At 48.3% G+C, this 21,827-nt stretch overlaps 1 pseudogene; it reads left to right on the forward strand.

Annotated features, from left to right (window-relative positions):
• Positions 1-556: 556 nt before the first annotated feature.
• On the forward strand, positions 557-1,953 carry LOC148776385 (28S ribosomal RNA; annotated as a pseudogene).
• The last annotated feature ends 19,874 nt before the right edge of the window (positions 1,954-21,827 follow it).

Genomic DNA, 21,827 nt, shown 5'->3' on the forward strand with positions numbered 1-21,827 from the left:
CCTACACCCGGCGCGGCGATCGGGCGCCGCTGGGCCCATTTCCACCACGTTGTCCTGTGCCGCGACAGGCTCAGGGACGGTGGGGAAGGCCGGCGGTTAAGGTGGCTCGGTGGGCGGCTCAGCCATAGCGGCGGGAGTTCCACCACCCCCCTCCCCCCAGTGTTACAGCTCCTCGGCCGCAGAGCTCGCCATCCCCGGGGCCAAGGGAGCCCAGACCTGTCGCCACGCTCTTGACCCTCCCGGCCCCTCCCGTTGCTTCCCCCCGCGGGGGCACTCACTCGAGGGGGCGTACCCCGCGGGGGCACGCCGGTGTCCACCCCCCGCGCCAGCCAAAGCCCGCGCGTGGGGGTCTGGGGGGGCCGGGCCGCCCCTCCCATGGCGCGACCGCTCTCCCACCCCAGCACACCTCCAACCAGGTGGGTCGGGCCGGTTGGACTGTCCCCAGTGCACCCCGGGCGGGTTGTGCCGTTGGGCCCAGGGGGGTTTTCTCAGGCATGCCAGTCAGTGAAGCGAGCGCGCTGGGTCGGCCACCCACCCAACCTGTCTTGAAACACGGACCAAGGAGTCTAACACATGCGCAAGTCAGGGGCTCGCACGAAAGTCCCCGTGGCACAATGAAGGTGAAGGCCACCTTAGCTGGCAGCCGAGGTGGGATCCTGAGGCCTCTCCAGTCCGCCAAGGGCACACCACCGACTCGTCTCACCCGCCGAGCCGGGGAGGTGGAGCATGAGCGCACGTTTTAGGACCCGAAAGATGGTGAATTATGCCTGGGCAGGGCGAAGCCAGAGGAAACTCTGGTGGAGGTCTATAGCGGTCCTGACGTGCAAATCGGTCTTCCGACCTGGGTATAGGGGCAAAAGACTAATCGAACCATCTAGTAGCTGGTTCCCTCTGAAGTTTCCCTTATAATAGCTGGCGCTCTCGCAACGAAAACCCACACAGTTTTATCCGGTAAAGCGAATGATTAGAGGTCTTGGTCCAAAACGATCTCAACCTATTCTCACTTTAAATGGTTAAGAAGCCCGGCTCACTGGCGTGGAGCCAGGCGTGGAATGCGAGTGCCTAGTGGGCCACTTTTGGTAAGCAGAACTGGTGCTGTGGGATGAACCCAACGCCGGATTAAGGCGCCCGATGATGACGCTCATCAGACCACAGAAAAGGTGTTGGTTGATATAGACAGCAGGACGGTGGCCATGGAAGTCAGAATCCGCTAAGGAGTGTGTAACAACTCACCTGCCGAATCAACTATCCCTGAAAATGGATGGTGCTGGAGCGTCAGGCCCATACCCGGCCGTCGCTGGCAGTTGGAGAGGCGCGAGAGGGACGGGAGCCCGGGTGGGGGGAAGCCAAGGGGAAGGACCCCCTCCCCCACCCACCCACACCTCCCGCAGACGCTATGCTTCGACGAGTAGGAGGGCCACTGCAGTGAGCCTTGAAGCCTAGGGTGAGGGCCTGGGTGGAGCCACCGCAGGTGCAGATCTTGGTGATAGTAGCAAATATTCAAATTTGAACTTTGAAGGCTGAAGTGGAGAAGGGTTCCATGTGAATAGCAGTTGAACACGGATCAGTCGGTCCTGAGAGATGGGTGAGCGCCGTTCGGAAGGTATGGGCCATGGCCTCAGTTGCCCTCAGCGGATCGAAAGGGAGTCGGGTTCAGATCCCCGAATCCGGAATGATGGAGATGGGTGCCACAAGGCGTCCAGTGAGATAACACAACTGATCCGGGTGAAGCCGCTGGGAGCCCTGGGGAGAGTTCTCTTTTCTTTGTGAAGGGCAGGGCGCCCTGGAATGGGTTCGCCTGGAGAGAGGGGCCCATGCCTTGGAAAGCATCCCGGTTTTGGCGGCGTCCAGTGAGCTCTTGCTGGTCCTTGAAAATCCGGGGGAGAGAATGTAAATCTCGCGCCAGCGGTACCCATATCCGCAGCAGGTCTCCAAGGTGAACAGCCTCTGGCATGTTTGAACAATGTAGGTAAGGGAAGTCGGCAACCTGGATCTGTAACTTCGGGATAAGGATTGGCTGTAAGGGCTGGGTTGGTTGGCCTGGGGCGAGAAGCGGGGCTGATCACACGCTACCGCTGGACGAGGCGCCGCCAACCCCCCCCACGCACAGGGCCGCCCCCGCGGGCCCCCCCCCCCCGCCCGGATCCCTCCCACCCCGCCTCCTGCTCTCCTCCTGCCCACCCCCCCCCCCCGCTGCGCCCCCCCCCCCCCGCTCCGCGGGCGGGGGGGGGGGAGGGTGGGGGGACGGCGGGACGGGGGCCTGGGCCGGGAGCGGCCGGGGGCCCTGGTGGCAGGGGAGGTACCCCCGCAGGGGCCCGGGCACCCGGGGGGCCAGTGGCAGCAGCGACTCTGGACGCAAGCCAAGCCCTTCCAGTGGATCGCTCCAGCTGTGGCGGGCGTCGAGGCCGGCCCCGCCCCACACGGGGGGCCGGGGCGCCTGCAGTGCGCGTGTGTGTGCACGTGTCCGCCGACATGTGTCCGCCAGATGTCGGCGGCAGGGCATGGGGGCTCCCGCCCTCCCCACCGCCCTGGCAGCCGTGCCACGACTCGCCACCCGCCCCTGCCGCCCCTAGCGCCCCTCGCGCCCCTCGCGGCCCGTGGCCGGGGGTACGCTGGGGCACCGGGGGCGCCCCCGGGTCATTTGCATGCAGCGCCTCGCCTAGGCCCAGCGCCTAGCAGCCAACTTTGAACTGGTGCGGACCAGGGGAATCCGACTGTTTAATTAAAACAAAGCATTACGAAGGCCCGTGGCAGGTGTTGACACGATGTGATTTCTGCCCAGTGCTCTGAATGTCAAAGTGAAGAAATTCAATGAAGCGCGGGTAAACGGCTGGAGTAACTGTGACTCTCTTCAGTTCAGTTCAGTCGCTCAGTCGTGTCCGACTCTTTGCGACCCCATGAATCACAGCACGCCAGGCCTCCCTGTCCATCACCAACTCCCAGAGTTCACTCAAACTCATGTCCACAGAGTCGGTGATGCCATCCAGCCATATCATTCTCTGTCGTCCCCTTCTCCTCCTGCCCCCAATCCCTCCCAGCATCAGAGTCTTTTCCAGTGAGTCAACTCTTCACATGAGGTGGCCAAAGTATTGGAGTTTCAGCTTAAGCATCAGTCCTTCCAATGAACACCAAGGACTGATCTCCTTTAGAATGGACTGGTTGGATCTCCTTGCAATCCAAGGGACTCTCAGGAGTCTTCTCCAACACCACAGTTCAAAAGCATCAATTCTTTGGCGTTTAGCTTTCTTTATAGTCCAACTCTCACATCCATACATGACCACGGGAAAAACCATAGCCTTGACTAGATGGACCTTTGATGGCAAAGTAATGTCTCTGCTGTTTATATGCTATCTAGATGGGTCATAACTTTCCTTCCAAGGAGTAAGCGTGTTTTAAATTCATGGCTGCAAGCAGCATCCGCAGTGATTTTGGAGAGCAAAAATATAAAGTCTGACACTATTCCCACTGTTTCCCCATCTAATTCCCATGAAGTGATGGGATCAGATGCCATGATCTTAGTTTTTTGAATGTTGAGCTTCAAGCCAACATTTTCACTCTCCTTTCACTTTCATCAAGAGGCTTTTGAGTTCCTCTTCATAAGTTTCTGCCATAAGGGTGGTGTCATCTGCATATCTGAGGTTATTGATATTTCTCCCGGCAATCTTGGTTCCAGCTTGTGCTTCTTCCAGCCCAGCGTTCCTCATAATATACTCTGCACATAAGTTAAATAAGCAGGGTGACAATATACAACCTTGACGTACTCCTTTTCCTATTTGGAACCAGTCTGTTGTTCCATGTCCAGTTCTAACTGTTGCTTCCTGACCTGCATACAGGTTTCTCAAGAGGCAGGTCAGGTGGTCTGGTATTCCCATCTCTTTCAGAGTTTTCCACTGTTTCTTGTGATCCACACAGTCAAAGGCTTTGGAATAGTCAATAAAGCAGAAATAGATGTTTTTCTGAAACTCTCTTGCTTTCTCCATGATCCAGCGGATGTTGGCAATTTGATCTCTGGTGCCTCTGCTGTTCTAAAATCAGCTTGAACATCTGGAAGTTCACGGTTAACGTATTACTGAAGTCTGGTTTGGAGAATTTTGAGCATGACTTTACTAGCATGTGAGATGAGTGCAACTGTGCAGTAGTTTGAGCATTCTTTGGCATTGCCTTTCTTTGGGATTGGAATGAAAACGGACTTTTTCCAGTCCTGTGGCCACTGCTGAGTTTTCCAAATTTGCTGGCACATTGATCGCAGCACTTTCAAAGTATCATCTTTCAGGATTTCAAATAGCTCAACTGGAATTCCATCACCTCCACTAGCTTTGTTTGCCTTAGAAAGCATCACTACGAACAGCTAGTGGTGATGGAATTCCATTTGAGCTATTTCAAAACCTGAAAGATGATGCTGTGAAAGTGCTTCACAACTGTACATGATATCAAACAATGTTTCCCAGTCTCAATCTGACTTACTTTACCTTCTAAGATTTCCTCTAGATTTATCTGTCCCTTTGAGTAGCATTACTTCATTTCTTTAAGTCAGGGTCGTATGTACCACTTTGTCTTTATCCATTCACCTGTCCCTGTTCAGTTCAGTCCAGTTGCTCAGTCGTGTCTGACTCTTTGCGACCCCATGGACTGCAGCACGCCAGGCCTCCCTGTCCCTCACCAACTCTCGGAGTTTACTCAGACTCATGTTTATCAAGTCGGTGATGCCATCCAACCATCTCATCCTCTATTTCCCCCTTCTCCTCCTGCCTTCAATCTTTCCCAGCATCAGGGTCTTTTCAAATGAGTCATACCTGTCCCTGTGTAGCCTGCTAACTTCTATGTCTTGGCTACTGTAGGTACTGCTGCAGGGCAGACTTCAGTGATGCGTTTTACAAAATCTGATTTTCTCCATATACACTCCCAAGAGTTCACTGTCAGATTATATAGGGGGTCTATTTTTTTTTTTTTACTTTTTTTATTTCTAAAAAAGAATTTTATTAAAAAAGCACAAATGCAAAGAAATGAACAGAGGAAAATTTATGCGTCGAACCTGGACTGGTCACTTATGATAATATACATGCTACAACATCTATGGAAATTTTCATGACAACTGTTAACAATGATATTTTACCAGCACCACATTAGGGTCCTTTCTCTTCACCTCATTCTAGCATTTCTTGTCTGTAGACTTTTTTGAGATTGGTCTTTTTCACTTCTCTAAGGTGATTCATCATCGTCAGATTGATTTTCCTGTGTCTATTCACCCAACTGAACGACTTTTCATGTCGTTTTATTTTAAAACCTTGTAGATTTTATTTGCCTCTTGATATTTTCTTCTGATAATTTGCCCTGCTTTGCATGTTTTTATTGTTTTGCTCAGGAGGTTTCTTGAGCTTGTGTCATTTAGAACAAGCATTTTTTGTGCGTATTAGGTACTGATATGCAAAAATTTTAAGGTTGCTATTGCAAGGAATAGCCACAAGGGGGCAGGATTGTGTCATGCCCAATTGTGGTAAAGCTGGAAATGAAAGTTTTAATAAAGGTTTCCCGCTGGAGGAGGGAATGACAACCCACTCCAATATTCTTGCCTGGAAAATCCCACGGACAGAGGAGCCTGGCAGGCTACAGTTCAATAACTATCTCTCATCTGTAAGTCATACGTATCAGTATGTAAACAATCCACGGATTATTTGTTACATAAAAATGGTGATGACGGTTTAGTCGTTAAATCGTGTCTGACTGTTGTGATCCCACGGACTGGAACCCACGAGAAATCCAACAGGGATTCCATCCAGTTATGGCAAAATATCATTTCATCCATACTACAAAGTTTAGGATCACTGGTTTCTTTGTTCTTATTAAAGGTCTTAGTAATTCTGCTGCTGCTGCTGCTAAGTCGCTCCAGTCGTGTCCGACTCTGTGCGACCCCATAGATGGCAGCCCACCAGGCTCCCCCGTCCCTGGGATTCTCCAGGCAAGAACACTGGAGTGGGTAATTCTAGTAGTAGGCTAATTTGACCTTCTAGGGTAAGGGTGTTAGTTCTAAAAGGTCTTGTAGGTCTTCATAGAACCATTCAACTTTGGCTTCTTCAGCATTACTGGTTGGGACATAGGCTTGGATTACTGTAATATTGAATGGTTTGCCTTGGAAACGAACAGAGATCAATCACGATGGCGTGATCACTCACCTAGAGCCAGACATCTTGGAGTGTGAAGTCAAGTGGGCCTTAGAAAGCATCACTACCAACAAAGCTAGTGGAGGTGATGGAATTCCAGTTGAGCTATTTCAAATCTTGAAAGATGATGCTGTGAAAGTGCTGCACTCAATATGCCAGCAAATTTGGAAAACTCAGCAGTGGCCACAGGACTGGAAAAGGTCAGTCTTCATTCCAATCCCAAAGAAAGGCAATGCCAAAGAATGCTCAAACTACTGCACAATTGCACTCATCTCACATGCTAGTAAAGTCATGCTCAAAATTCTCCAAGCCAGGCTTCAGCAATATGTGAACCGTGAACTTCCAGCTGTTCAAGCAGGTTTTAGAAAAGTCAGAGCCACCAGAGATCAAATTGCCAACATCCGTTGGATCATGGAGAAAGCAAGAGAGTTCCAGAAAAACATCTATTTCTGCTTCATTGACTATGCCAAAGCCTTTGACTGTGTGGATCACAACAGACTGCGGAAAATTCTGAAAGAGATGGGAATCCAAGACCACCTGACCTGCCTCTTGAGAAACCTGTATGCAGGTTAAAAGCAACAGTTAGAACTGGACATGGAACAACAGACTGGTTCCAAATAGGAAAAGGAGTACGTCAAGGTTGTATATTGTCACCCTGCTTATTTAACTTATGTGCAGAGTACATCATGAGGAACGCTGGGCTGGAAGAAGCGCAAGCTGGAATCACGACTGAGGGGAGAAATATCAATAACCTCAGATATGCAGATACCACCACCCTTGTGGCAAAAATTGAAGAGAAACTAAAAAGCCTCTTGATGAAAGTGAAAGAGGAGAGTGAAAAGGTTGGCTTGAAGCTCAACATTCAGAACACGAAGATCATGGCATCTGGTCCCATCACTTCATGGGAAATAGATGGGGAAACAGTGGAAACAGTGTCAGACTTTATTTTTTTGGGCTCCAAAATCACTGCGGATGCTGCTTGCAGCCATGAAATTAAAAGACGCTTACTCCTTGGAAGGAAAGTTATGACCAACCTAGATAGTATATTAAAGAGCAGAGACATTACTTTTCCAACAAAGGTTCGTCTAGTCAAGGCTATGGTTTTTCTAGTGGTCATGTACGGATGTGAGAGTTGGACTGTGAAGAAAGCTGAGCGGAGAAGAATCGATGCTTTTGAACTGTGGTGCTGGAGAAGACCCTTGAGAGTCCCTTGGACTGCAAGAAGATCCAACCAGTCCATTGTGTTCATTGGAAGGACTGATGCTAAAGCTGAAACTCCAATAGTTTGGCCACCTCATGCGACGAGCTGACTCACTGGAAAAGACTCTGATGCTGGGAGGCATTGGGGGCGGGAGGAGAAGGGTACGACAGAGAATGAGATGGCTGGATGGCATCACCGACTTGATGGAGGTGAGCTTGAGTGAACTCCAGGAGTTGGTGATGGACAGGGAGTCCTGGCGTGCTGTGATTCATGGGGTCGCAAAGAGTGGGACATGACTGTGCGATTGAACTGAACTGAGGGTAAGGGTTAGGGTTTAGGGGTTAGGGTTAGGTTTAGGGTCAATGATAAAAAACTCAGACGAGCTGATACCTGGTTTGAGCCAGAAAGGACAGACAGGTTTCTTAGGGAATGAGGCAGACAGAACTGCACTTAGCACATTAACACAGATGGCTTTCAGGTAGATGGGAAACACTAAGAATTTTTTTTTTTTTTTTTTTTACAAAATATAGGCTTCCCTGGTGTCACAGACAGTAAAGAATCTGCTGGCAATGCAGGAGACCTGGTTTGATCCTGGGTTGGGAAGATTCTCTGGAGAAGGGAAAGGCTTCTCACTTCAGTATTCTGACCTGGAGACTTCTGTGGACTTTATAGTCCATGCGGTTGCAAAGAGTCGGGGACATGACTGATTGACTTTCACTTGGCTTATTTTAGGACACAGTTTACAATATCAATGAGACTTGTAGAAAACTTAATATTAAATTCTAACAATGTCACAGCTTTGAGTCCAAGTAATATTCAAGCTCGTAATACTCTAATCTTTTATTTTAAAAAATATAGTGGTTAACATTTACTGATCATTTACTACATGATCAATCTTTCTGGTCACTTTAAACTGTATTCTTTCATTTAGTCCTCATAAATAACCTTAAGAGCCTATCCTACTATTATCTTTATTTTACAGAAAGTGAAAGTATCAATACGGAGATTGTTTCTTGTCCAAGATCACACAGCCAATAAGTGATGGAGCCAGAATTCCAACCCACGATGTCTGTCTTCAGAGATTAAAGGAGTATTTTGTAAAACCCTGATAGATTAGAGGTTAAAGCGTCTGCTTGCAATGCAGGAGAACCAGGTTCAATCCCTGGGTCGGGAAGATGCCCTGAAGAAGGAAATGACAACCCACTCCAGTATTTTTGCCTGGAGAATCCCATGGACGGAGGAGCCTGGTAGGCTACAGTCCACGGGGTCGCAGAGTCAGACACGACTGAGCGACTTCACTTTATTTACCTGTAAAACACTGGAAGCTGATCACAAGCTGGAAGAGTCTCTGCATTAAAAATGTGAAATCATGTTGAATTTGCTGTATTTTGTGTAGGCCCTTGAGCCTAAAAAATGTCAGGTAATCTTTCCTAATTGCAATTTTGGGACAGCAGCTGCTGATTGCAGCCATGAAATTAAAAGACGCTTGCTCCTTGGAAGGAAAGTTATGACCAACCTTGATAATATATTAAAAAGCAGAGACATTACTTTGCCAACAAAGGTTCGTCTAGTCAAGGCTATGGTTTTTCCCGTGGTCACGTATGTATGTGAGCGTTGGACTGTGAAGAAAGCTGATCGCCAAAGAATTGATGTTTTTGAACTGTGGTGTTGGAGAAGACTCTTGAGAGTCCCTTGTACTGCAAGGAGATCCAACCAGTCCATTCTGAGGGAGATCCATCCTGGGTGTTCATTGGAAGGACTGATGCTAAAGCTGAAACTGCAATACTTTGGCCACCTCATGCGAAGAGTTGACTCACTGGAAAAGACTCTGATGCTGGGAGGGATTGGGAGCAGAAGGAGAAGGGGACGACAGAGAATGAGATGGCTGGATGGCATCACCGACTCTGTGGGCATGAGTTTGAGTGAACTCCGGGAGTTGGTGATGGACAGGGAGTCCTGGCGTGCTGTGATTCATGGGGTCGCGGAGAGTCGGACACGACTGTGCGACTGAACTGAGCACCATTAATTTATTGAGGAATTCCGAATTAATATTTTTAGTACCGAATTTGGAACACAGAGAGCACTCGGAAAACTGCTTCTTAGTGTCTCCGCCGACACCTGGCGTGAAGGCGCTCACCTTTCGTCGTCCGCGCACCTCCGGGGGCGCGGGGCGCTGTCCGCCGCAGGGGCGCCCTCAGAGGGCCTCCCCCGGCCCTGGGGCGCTCGCCGCCGCTGCCGCCTCCAACACACGAGGTGCCTGCCGGGCCCGAGCGCCGGGGAGCGGGCGGAGCGGGCGCAGACCCGGGTCCCTCCAGGGCGGCCCCCCGGACGCAGCCCGCCTTCCCGAGGCCCATGCCGGGGCAGCCCCGGGAGGACGCCCCACCGCCCCTCAGCCCCCGCCCCGCCCCGCCGCCGCCACTCACTGCCCCTCGAGGCGCTCCGAGGACCAAGGCGCGAACAGGCGCCCGGGGCCGACGCGCACCGCTCCCTGCGGCCCCGCCCGCCGAAGGCCCCGCGGCCAATGGGCGCCCGGCGCGGCCGGCAGCCACCTATTGGAAGGCCCTACGTCTCCCGGGGGGCGGGCCTAGCCCCGCCCCGCCCCGCCCCGCTCGCCCCGCCGCTTCCCGGGCAGAAGCCGGCAGGCCGAGCGCGTCAGCTGGCGTTGGCGGGCGGGGGCGCGCGGCCTGCGGGTTGGTGGCCGCGGGTGGGCCGTCTCCGCGCGGAATGTGAGCCGGCTCCCGCCGAGCGCCTGAGGGCGGGTTGCGCGTGGCCGCGAGTCCGGCGGGGCCGGAGAGCGCAGAGGCCTGAGAGGGCGCTGAGGGCCGCTCGGGCCGAGTCAGAGACGGATGGAGTGTGCGCGGGCGGGAAGCGCGGGGACGCTCGGCCCCGGGACGCGTCACCCATCGTGCGAGCGGGTCCTCAGCGCGGGCTTCGGGGGCAGCCCGGAGATAGGGGCTGCGGGCGAGCGGGCGGCTGCGGCGGCCTCACAAAGCGCACCGGTTTTCCTGTGTTCGGAGGCCATGTGGCGTTTGCAGATATATTTACTGGGGTATGTGGTTTGAGAACCAAGAGAAGGAAGGAATGCAGTGCTACGCTATTAGTTATTTTAGACTCAAACCAGAAAAACAGTATTTCATAAAATTTTTATTTAGAGTCCTGAAAAAGTTCACCTAGCACCACCTGATAGTTATTATGGGCAGATTTTAAAAATCTTACCTGATTGTTCATATATAACAGGAATAATGGCTTGGAGATTACTTGTCCCTTAGTGTCTTACATGTATTCATCTGTAAAACATACCTACCTTGGGGGGCTATGTGGATTCAGTGAAATATAAAGTATGTAAAACTCTAATCAAAACACTTTTAAAGGAGTGTCTCAAGTCATTATCCTATATACATACAAACAAAAACCACAGTAATCGACCAATAATAATTAGCAAGTGAGTGAGCCCCAGGCCTAGCTCCTTAAGGCAGATTACTTAATTTCTGAGTGGCTGAACTGGAATTTGGTCCAGGCATACTGAACTCTCAAACTGGGGCACTTAACCTGCAGGAAACGCAAAATGTGTTTCACAGGCTCTCTATTGGGCATCTACGTGTGCATAGCGTGGGGGACTAGAAATCAAAGACCCAACACATGCCCGGAAAGTTTACACTGTTAAACGGTATGTGGGGAGGAACAACTCCACATTAACCATTTCCAAAAAGTAGAAAATTACTATCTCTATTAGAATTGAGCTGTGGGTACATTGCTCAGTAGTTTGCCTATTCTCTCACAGAATCTGGTAGAATGTGTTTACAAAATTAACATGGATTTTTTTTTTTTTAAAAAGGAGTTGCATAAAGTTACACATCACTTATGCCTCACTTCAGTTCAGTCACTCAGTCGTGTCCGACTCTGCCACCCCATGGACAGCAGCACACCAGGATTCCCTGTCCATCACCAACTCCTGGAGTTTACCCAAACTCATGTCCATTGAGTTGGTGATGCCATCCAACAATCTCATCCCCTGTCGTCCCCTTCGTCTCCTGCCTTCAGTCTTTCCCAACATCAGGGTCTTTTCCAATGAGTCAGTTCTTCACATCAGGTGGCCAAAATATTGGAGTTTCAGCTTCAGCATCAGTCCTTCCAATGAATATTCAGGACTGATTTCCTTTAGGATTTACTGGATTGATTTTCTTGCAGTCCAAGGGACTCTCGAGTCTTTTTGAATGCACTGGTCATAGCAAATACCCTCTTCCAAGAACACAAGAGAAGACTTTACACATGGACATCACCAGATGGTCAGTACTGAAATCAGATGGATTATATTCTTTGCAGCCAAAGATGGAGAAGCATTGCCTTTCTTTGGGACTGGAATGAAAAGTGACTTTCCTGGGCCTGTGACCACTGCTGTGTTTTCCAAATTTGCTGACATATTGAGTGCAGCACTTTCATAGCATCATCTTTTAGGATTTGAAATAGCTCAACTGGAATTCCATCACCTCCAGTAGCTGTGTTCGTTGTGATGCCTCCTAAGACCCACTTGACTTTGCATCCCAGGATGTCTGTCACTAGTGAGTGATCACACCATCACGGTTATCTGAGTCATGAAGATCTTTTTTGTACAGTTCTTCTGTGTATTCTTGCCACCTCTTCTTAATATCTTCTGCTTCTGTTAGGTCCATACTGTTTCTGTTCTTTATTGTGCCTTTCTTTGCGTGAAATGTTCCCTTGGTATCTCTAATTTTCTTGACGATATCTTTAGCCTTTCCCATTCTATTGTTTTTCTCTATTTCTTTGCATTGATTGCTGAGGAAGGCTTTCTTATCTCTCCTTGCTATTGTTTGGAACTCTGCATTCAGATTGGTATATCTTTCCTTTTCTTCTTTGCCTTTCGCTTCTCTTCTTTTCTTCAGTTCAGTTCAGTTCAGTCGCTCAGTCGTGTCCGACTCTCCGCGACCCCATGAATCACAGCACGCCAGGACTCCCTGTCCATCACCAACCCCCGGAGTACACTCAAATTCATGTCCACAGAGTCGGTGATGCCATCCAGCCATCTCATTCTCCGTCGTCCCCTTCTCCTCCCGCCCCCAACCTTTCCCAGCATCACAGTCTTTTCCAGTGGGTCAACTCGTCGCATGAGGTGGCCAAAGTATTGCAGTTTCAGCTTTAGCATCAGTCCCTCCAATGAACATCCAGGGTTGATCTCCTTTAGAATGGACTGGTTGGATCTCCTTGCAGTCCAAGGGACTCTCAAGAGTCTTCTCCAACACCACAGTTCAAAAGCATCGATTCTTCGGCGATCAGCCTTCTTCACAGTCCAACTCTCACATCCATACATGACCACGGGAAAAACCATTGCCTTGACTAGACGGACCTTGGTTGGCAAAGTAATGTCTCTGCTTTTTAATATACTATCAAGGTTGGTCATAACTTTCCTTCCAAGGAGCAAGCGTCTTTTAATTTCATGGCTGCAATCAGCATCTGCAGTGATTTTGGAGCCCAAAAAAATAAAGTCTGACACTGTTTCCACTGTTTTTCCATCTATCTCCCATGAAGTGATGGGACCAGATGCCATGATCTTTGTTTTCTGAATGTTGAGCTTCAAGCCAACCTTTTCACTCTCCTCTTTCACTTTCATCAAGAGGCTTTTGAGTTCCTCTTCACTTTCTGCCATAAGGGTAGTGTCATCTGCATATCTGAGGTTATTGATATTTCTCCCAGCAATCTTGATTCCAGCATGTGCTTCTTCCAGCCCAGCGTTCCTCATGATGTACTCTGCATATAAGTTAAATAAGCAAGGTGACAATATACAACCTTGACGTACACCTTTTCCTATTTGGAACCAGTCTGTTGTTCCATGTCCAGTTCTAACAGTTGCTTCCTGACCTGCATACAGGTTTCTCAAGAGGCAGGTGAGGTGGTCTGGGATTCCCATCTCTTTCAGAATGTTCCACAGTTTATTGTGATCCACACAGTCAAAGGCTTTGGCATAGTCAATGAAGCAGAAATAGATGTTTTTCTGGAACTCTCTTGCTTTCTCCATGATCCAACGGATGTTGGCAATTTGATCTCTGGTGGCTCTGACTTTTCTAAAACCTGCTTGAACATCTGGGAGTTCACGGTTTACATACTGCTGAAGCCTGGCTTGGAGAATTTTGAGCATGACTTTACTAGCGTGTGAGATGAGTGCAATTGTCCGGTAGTTTGAGCCTTCTTTGGCATTGCCTTTCTTTGGGATTGGAATGAAGACTGACCTTTTCCAGTCCTGTGGCCACTGCTGAGTTTTCCAAATTTGCTGGCATATTGAGTGCAGCACTTTCACAGCATCATCTTTCAAGACTTGAAATAGCTCAACTGGAATTCCATCACCTCCACTAGCTTTGTTAGTAGTGATGCTTTCTAAGGCCCACTTGACTTCACATTCCAAGATGTCTGGCTCTAGGTCAGTGATCACGTTATCGTGACTATCTTGGTCCTGAAGATCTTTTTTGTACAGTTCTTCTGTGTATTCCTGCCACCTCTTCTTAATATCTTCTGCTTCTGTTAGGTCCATACCATTTCTGTCCTTTATCGAGCCCATCTTTGCATGAAATGTTCCCTTGGAATCTCTAATTTTCTTGAAGAGGTCTCTTGTTTTTCCTATTCTGTTGTTTTCCTCTATTTCTTTGCATTGATCACTGAGGAAGGCTTTCTTATCTCTCCTTGCTATTCTTTGGAACTCTGCATTCAGATGCTTATATCTTTCCTTTTTTCCTTTGCTTTTCGCCTCTCTTCTTTTCACAGCTATTTGTAAGGCCTCCTCAGACAGCCATTTCGCTCTTTTGCATTTCTTTTCCATGGGGATGGTCTTGGTCCCTGTCTCCTGTACAATGTCACGAACCTCCGTCCAGAGTTCATCAGGCATTCTATCAATCAGATCTAGTCCCTTAAATCTATTTCTCACTTCCACTGTATAATCATAAGGGATTTGATTGAGGTCATATCTGAATGGTCTAGTGGTTTTCCCTACTTTCTTCAATTTAAGTCTGAACTTCGCAATAAGGAGTTCATGATCTGAGCCACAGTCAGCTCCTGGTCTTGTTTTCGCTAACTGTATACAGCTTCTCCATCTTTGGTTGCAAAGAATATAATCAATCTGATTTCGGTGTTGACCATCTGGTGATGTCCATGTGTAGAGTCTTCTCTTGTGTTGTTGGAAGAGGGTGTTTGCTATGACCAGTGCATTCTCTTGACAAAACTCTATTAGCCTTTGCCCTGCTTCATTCCGTGCTCCAAGGCCAAATTTGCCAGTTACTCCAGGTGTTTCTTGACTTCCTACTTTTGCATTCCAGTCCCCTATAATTAAAAGGACATCTTTTTGGGGTGTTAGTTCTAAAAGGTCTTGTAGGTCTTCATAGAACCGATTAACTTCGGCTTGTTTTCTTAGTTATTTGTAAAGCCTCCTCAACAACCGTTTTGCATTTCTTTTTCTTGGGGATGGTCTTGATCCCTGCCTCCTGTACAATGTCATGGACCTCCGTCCCAGTTCTTCAGGCACTCTGTTTATCAGATCTAATCCCTTGAATCTGTTACTTCCACTATAATCGTAAGGGATTTGATTTAGGTCATACCTGAATGGTCTAGTAGTTTCCCCCACTTTCTTCAATTTGACTGAATTTTGCAATAAGGAGTTCATGATCTGAGCCACAGTCTGCTCCTGGTCTTTTTTTTTTTCTCTTCTGACTGTAGAGCTTTTCCATCTTCGGCTGCAAAGAATTTAATCAATCTGATTTTGGTATTGACCATCTGGTGACGTCCATGTGTAGAACTTGTGTTGTTGGAAGAGGGTGTTTGCTATTACCAGTGCGTTCTCTTGGCAAAACTGTTAGCCTTTGCCCTGCTTCATTCTGTACCCCAAGGCCAAATTTACCTGTTACTCCAGGTATCTCTTGACTTCCTATTGTCCTATAATGAGAAGGACATCTTTTTTTTTGATGTTAGCTCTAGAAGGTCTAGAAGGTCTTGTAGGTCTTCATAGAACAGTTCAACTTCAGCTTCTTTGGCATTACTGGTCAGGGCATAGACCTGGATTACTGAATGGTTTGCCTTGGAAATGAACAGAGATCATTCTGTCGTTGATGAGATTGCACCCAAGTACTGCATTTCGGACTCTCTTGTTGACTATGATGGCTACTCCGTTTCTTCTAAGGGATTCTTGCCCACAGTAGTAGATGTAATGGTCATCTGAGTTAAATTCACCCATTCCAGTCCATTTTAGTTTGCTGATTCCTAAAATGTCGATGTTCACTCTTGCCATCTCTTGTTTGACCACTTCTAATTTACTTTGATTCATGGACCTAACATTCTGGTTCCTATAACACTGCTCCTTACAACATTGGACTTTATTTCCATCACCAGTCACATCCTCAACTGGGCATTGTTTTTCCTTTGTCTCTTCGTTCTTTCTGGAGTTATTTCTCTACTCTTCTCCAGTAATATATTGGGCACCTACCTACCTGGGGAGTTCATCATTCACTCTCCTTATCTTTTTGCCTTTTCATACTGTTCATGGGGTTCTCAAGGCAATAATACTGAAGTGGTTTGCCATTCCCTTCTCCAGTGGACGACGTTTTGTCAGAAGTCTCCACCATGACCCGTCTGTCTTGGGTGGCCCTACACAGCATGGCTCAGTTTCATTGAGTTAGACAAGACTGTGGTCAATGTGATCAGTTTGATTAGTTTTCTGTGTTTGTGGATTCTACCTGAACAAACACAAAAGGGCTTGAGTCTCACTACTATTTCCCCATAAAGTGTCACACAAACACCCAATCCAACTAATCTTTTTGGTGTCCACAGTACACTGCTGAGGGTGCTTATATGCCAGGAGGCAGTATTGTCAGGAAGGAGGCTTGAGCTAACATCCCCAGGACCAGCAGAGGTGAAGACTGGCTTAATTTTGCCTTGAAATTCCTAGCGGCCTTGATCCCACAATGCAATCTTGTCCCAGCCCAACATAGCACACACTAAACCTTTAAAAATTGTTCAGTGAAGAGCACCCTGCTAGACTGTTGCCACCCCACCCCAGTTCAGCAGTGGGACTCAAGCCTGCCCAGCCTCCAGGGATGCGATAGTGTCCCAAGCCAGGGAGGTCGGACATCATACAGTAGGCACAGCTTTCCTTCCCTTTTCTTTAACATCTTGCCAATACTACCCGCAGCATAGTCCAGTTGACCTGCTGTGACGATTGTCACTGCACTGATTCAACATGAAGTCATCTATGGGTTTTCTCTATGGTGTTCAGGGGACTGTTTGCCTTAGGAGTTTGAGCAGAGTGATGATTTTGCTGGGTGCAGGTCTAGGCTCCTGAAGGAAGCAGTGCTCGAGGTTTGTTGGGGTGCAAGTGCCTTTTGATTGATGGAGCTCTCAGGAGGCCAAAGTGTGGGAATGACGTAAGGCCCGACTTGAGAGTGTTTCTTTCAGGCATTCAGAGACTGTCAGTCTCCATTCTAGTGGCTGCTGTCAATGGGTGTTCCCACCCAAAGCCTGGGGCGGTTCTTCTTCCTCTAGACTCTCTTCCACGTTGATTGCCTGTAGCCTTGCCGTGTCAGCGTTTGTGAGTTATCGCAATGTGACTTCCCATTGTCCTTTCAATTGGCATTCCTGCAGTAATTAGGGATGCTGAGCACCTTGTTTGGTGGGGAAGGTTGGGTGCGTCTGTGCTTTTCTGTTTTTTTCTTTCTTTCTTCTCCTTTAAGGGTGTGAGGATGATTTATATTTGGCAGTTGGATTCCTGAATATCCACTGCCATTCCCTGGGGGCAGCTGGCTGGAAGGGAAGCCCAGGCCTTGCGGATTGAACTCAGGTGCCTGTGGTCAGGTTGTAGTTACAGAAAATGTCCACAAGGCGGCAGCACTTTCCCATGCCCACCTTTGGATCCTCGGGGCAAGCGGAGCCTTAGAGCCAGCTGGCTTCCTGGGCTGTGCAAGAAATTAGTGGGATGTGCCTGAGCAGAGAGGACAGGGCCTGAGTCTCACTCTTTTAACCCTACAGCATCACACAAATAGCCCATCCAGACGAGGCCCTTCAGGGCCCACAGTGCACTGCTGGGAGTTCTTAGGTGTTAGAAGGCTGCAGTCTCAGGCAGGAGGCTGGAACTGGGATCCCCAGCACCAGGAGAGGGATATATTCACCAGGTTGCCGAATAACCTCAGGTATGCAGATGACACCACACTTATGCCAGAAAGTGAAGAACTACATAGCCTCTTGATGAAAGTGAAAGAGGAGAGTGAAAAAGTTGGCTTAAAACTCAGCATTAAAAAAACTAAGGTCATGGCATCCGGTCCCATCACTTCATGGCAAATAGATGAGGAAGCAATGGAAACAGTGCTTTATTTATTTATTTTTTAAATTTTCCTGGGTTCCAAAATCACTGCAGATGGTGATGGCAGCCATGAAATTAAAAGACACTTGCTCCTTGGAAGAAAAGCTATGACCAACCTGGACAGCATATTGAAAAGCAGAGACATTACTTTGCTGACAAAGTCCGTCTAGTCAAGGCTATGGTTTTTCCAGTGGTCATGTATGGATGTGAGAGTTGGGCCATAAAGAAGGCTGAGCACTGAAGAATTGATGCTTTTGAACTGCAGTCCTGGAGAAGACTCTTGAGAGTCCTTTGGACTTCAAGGAGATCAAAGCAGTCCATCCTAAAGGAAATCAGTCCTGAATTTTCACTGGAAGGACTGATGTTGAAACTGAAACGCCAGTCCTTTGGCCACCTGATGCTAAGAGCTGACTCATTGGAAAAGACCCTGATTCTGGGAAAGATTGAAGGCGAGAGGAGAAGGGGACGACAGAGGATGAGACGGTTGGATGGCGTCACCGACTCAATGGAGATGAGTTTGAGTGAACTCCGGGAGTTGGTGATGAACAGGGAGGCCTGGTGTGCTTCAGTCCATGGGGTCACAAAGGGGTGGACACGACTGAGCGACTGAACTGAAGTGAGATATGAGGAGATGCAAGGATTGGGATAATAAAATCTGTCCCTAAAGACATCCAGCGATCTAAAGGCCTGTCCCACCAGGTTCCCTGTGTAAGGTCGGACCCTGGTGGCCTTCTTGGCTTCCCCTTCCTGGTTTCCCCTTCCTGGTGGTTATCTTGTTTCCTTTTCCCCCTCTCCATCCCCTGCCAGAGGGAAAAAGTCCCGCCAAACCGCTGAGGAATTTCTGATGTAATAACCCTCTGCCGAGATCTATCCCCCGCTTCCTGTCCTCCAGGGTGACCAACCCGGTCTAGCTGACCACTCACAATCTCGCATTCCTGAGCTTTACCTTATCTTAGGCCTGTCCAGGTTATATGATGCCACTTCCTGCCCCGAAGGCATAAAAATCGCACCCTGCCTTTGTTCGGGGCAGAACTCCTCGTGGCCATTCTTGCGGTCAGTGGGTTCTGCCCGGGAGCGCACTGCCAATAAAGCCTGTTACTTTCCCTTGGTGTTTGGGTTATTTCCTAACAGCTTGAGACGCCCGTTTCCGCGACCTTGCACCCTGGATCACGGAGCGCTTCACTCCGCCCTGCACACCTCAGCGGGCATGGAGGGCCAGCAGCTGTGGCAGCGTGGGCTTTAACCTCTGCAGAGGCAGACGGCAGGTGCCTTTGCTGTTCAGTCGTTGGCAATGCTCTTGTTAAGTGCCAATTTGTAATTGACAGTGGGTTATTCTTGTTTGTGGAAATCCAGCTTAGAGCCATCCCTTGATGTGTGAGAATTTCCCAGACTAGATCCCCAGACAAATCCTTCAGGGCCAGGGGTTCCTTCCTTCATTATATCTGCTTATTTGACTGGAAGCCAGCAATGACATAGTTTTCTTTAAATCTGATCTATCATCCAGGCCTTAGAGTAGGCCTGGGTGATATTTCCCCTCCCCCTCTATAGACTTGGATTCCAGGGATGAACTATAGTCAGACGTCCATGTTTTTACAGATGAGGAAACTGAGAGCCAGAGAGGGTGGAGGACTGTCCAAGGGGGAGCAGGACATCCTTCCAGGAACCCTGGCTGCTGGCTTTTTAACGAGCTTCCTACCCAGCATGGTCTTCAATCAGCAAGTGTTGACGTTGAGGATAAACTATGGGTGAAAATGTAAAAGGCTTTTTTAAAGAATGTGCCTACCAGCTGTGCCTCTTATGGAGTATTTTCACCGTATTTCCAACCCTGGGAAAGTTCTGGGCACAGAGCAGATGCATAGTTTTTATTGAATAAGTTCAGTTTCACATAATTATATCCATAGTGTCAGCAACACTATGAGGTATATTAGAACAGTGGTCTTCAGAGTTGGTCCTTCACGGATCAGTAAAGAAAGAGAACTGTTTTCATTAGGAAGACTGTAAGAAAATTGCTAAGTTTTAAGTTTGTCTCACAAGGATATTTTAAGAAAATGAAACAAATCTTTCCCATCATCTCCAAGGCTATTGGAGGTCTGTTGAGGACCCCATGCAAGGGAGGGTCTACCTCTTGGGACAGCCCTGCTTCAGCATCTCCCTAAGCCAGCAACCTGAAACAGCTGAGTACTTGAAGTTCCTGCCTTGCCTTCAGGGCTTTTGTGGAGATAGTTTTTGATGGACAGGAGTAGGGGAAGGTTTCAGGATGTCTCAGGCGCAGTCCCCTTACTGTGCGCTCTATTTTTGACGGACAGGAGTGGGAAGGTTTCAGGGTGTTTCAGGTGCAGTCCCCTTACTGTGCGTTCTATTTTTGATGGACAGGAGTGTGGGAGGTTTCAGGGTGTCTCAGGCACAGCCCCCTTACTGTGGGCTCTATTTTTGGTGGACAGGAGTGTGGGAGGTTTCAGGGTGTCTCAGGCACGTCCACTTACTGTGAGCTCTATTTTGATGGACAGGAGTGGGGAAGGTTTCAGGACGCCTCAGGAGCAGTCCCCTTACTGTGGGCTCTATTTTTGATGGACAGGAGTGGGAAGGTTTCAGGATGTCTCAGGTGCGTCCTCTTACTGTGCGCTCTGTTTCTATCTCCATTGGCTTCCCTGCTGGCACAGTCAGTAAAGCGTCTGCCTGCGATGCGGGAGACCCGGGTTCAACCCCTGGGTCGGGAGGATCCCCTGGAGAAGGACATGGCAACCTACTCCAGTATTCTTGCCTGGAGAATCCCATGGACAGAGGACTGTTATAGTCCATAGGGTCACAAAGGTTGGACACGGCTGAATGACCAAACACTTATTTCTAATACATTACATCAGCTCCACCTCAGATCATCAGACATTAGATCCTAGAGGTTGGGAGCCCCTGCTTTAGTTCCCTCTTTACACAGCTCCAGCCTGCTTCCTCCTCCTCTTCCACCTGCAGAACTACCTAGTGGGCTTCTCTGAGTGTGACCATGAGCCTCCTTTGCTCACTACCTTTCCTGATCCTAAGTCCCTTCTCTTAACTGGGTTTCCCTGATCTCCATTGAGACACCTTTGCCCCAGGTGGCCCTAGTGGTAAAGAACAAACCTGACAATGCAGGAGTTCGATCCCTGGGTCGGGAAGATCCCCTGGAGTGGGGCACGGTGACTCACTCCAGTATTCTTGCCTGGAGAATCCCATGGACAGAGGAACCTGGCGGGCTATGGTCCACAGGGTTGCAAACAGTCGGACATGACTGAAGCGATTTAGCGCAGCATACCAGAGGACCTTTGCACTGCAGAATTATGTGATTGTTTTGGCTCTTTGGAGTCCCTTGTCATTCCATGTGTATGTTAGGGTCAGCTTGAGTATTTCTTCCTAAAAGACTTTTGTAATTCATATTGAATCTTCATTTCAGATTGAAGATACATTGCATAGCATTGCCATCTTAAGTCTTTTCATCAGTATTGAATATCTTTACATTTATTTAGGGTTTTTTCCAGTAATGGTGTATAATTTCCAGTGTGACATCTTTTCCTCCTCATTAAATCAATCCCAAAGTATTTTATTAATGTTGACATTATTGAAAGCAAATTCCTTTTCAGATTATTAATTGCTTGTGTGTACACATAAAACTATGTAATCATTTATTTTTATCAGTTTGGACAACTTGATAATTCATTTAACCTTTTGGTTATAAGCCAGCACTACATTATTAGGTTGCTTAGTTTGTTCTTGCTTTGGCTATTGAGAGCTACTTCCATTGGCTCTTGTTTTCATTTAACATTTCTCTTTGTGGGTTTTTTTGCTTTGTCTTTCTTTACTTTCTCATACTTGAAGATTATCCTGGCTCATATATTTACTGTCTCAATTCTAGTCTCAGTCATTTCTTCAAAGAGCTTCTGTCATTTATTTATTCTTTACATTAAATTATTTTTGGCTATACTGGGTCTTTGTTGCTGCACGCGGGGTTTCTCTAGTTGCAGCAAGCAGAGGCTACTCTCTAGGTTCTGTGCCTGGGCTTCTCTTTGCAACAGCTTCTGTTATTGCAGAACTTGTCTTCTGGAGTGTGCAGGCTTCCATAGTTGTACGGGGGCTTAGTTGCCCCTGTGCA

The sequence above is a fragment of the Moschus berezovskii genome, chromosome 10 (assembly GCF_049115385.1).
Source record: "Moschus berezovskii isolate FMDL1 chromosome 10, NW_MosBer_1.0, whole genome shotgun sequence".
Taxonomy (NCBI): Eukaryota; Metazoa; Chordata; class Mammalia; order Artiodactyla; family Moschidae; genus Moschus; species Moschus berezovskii.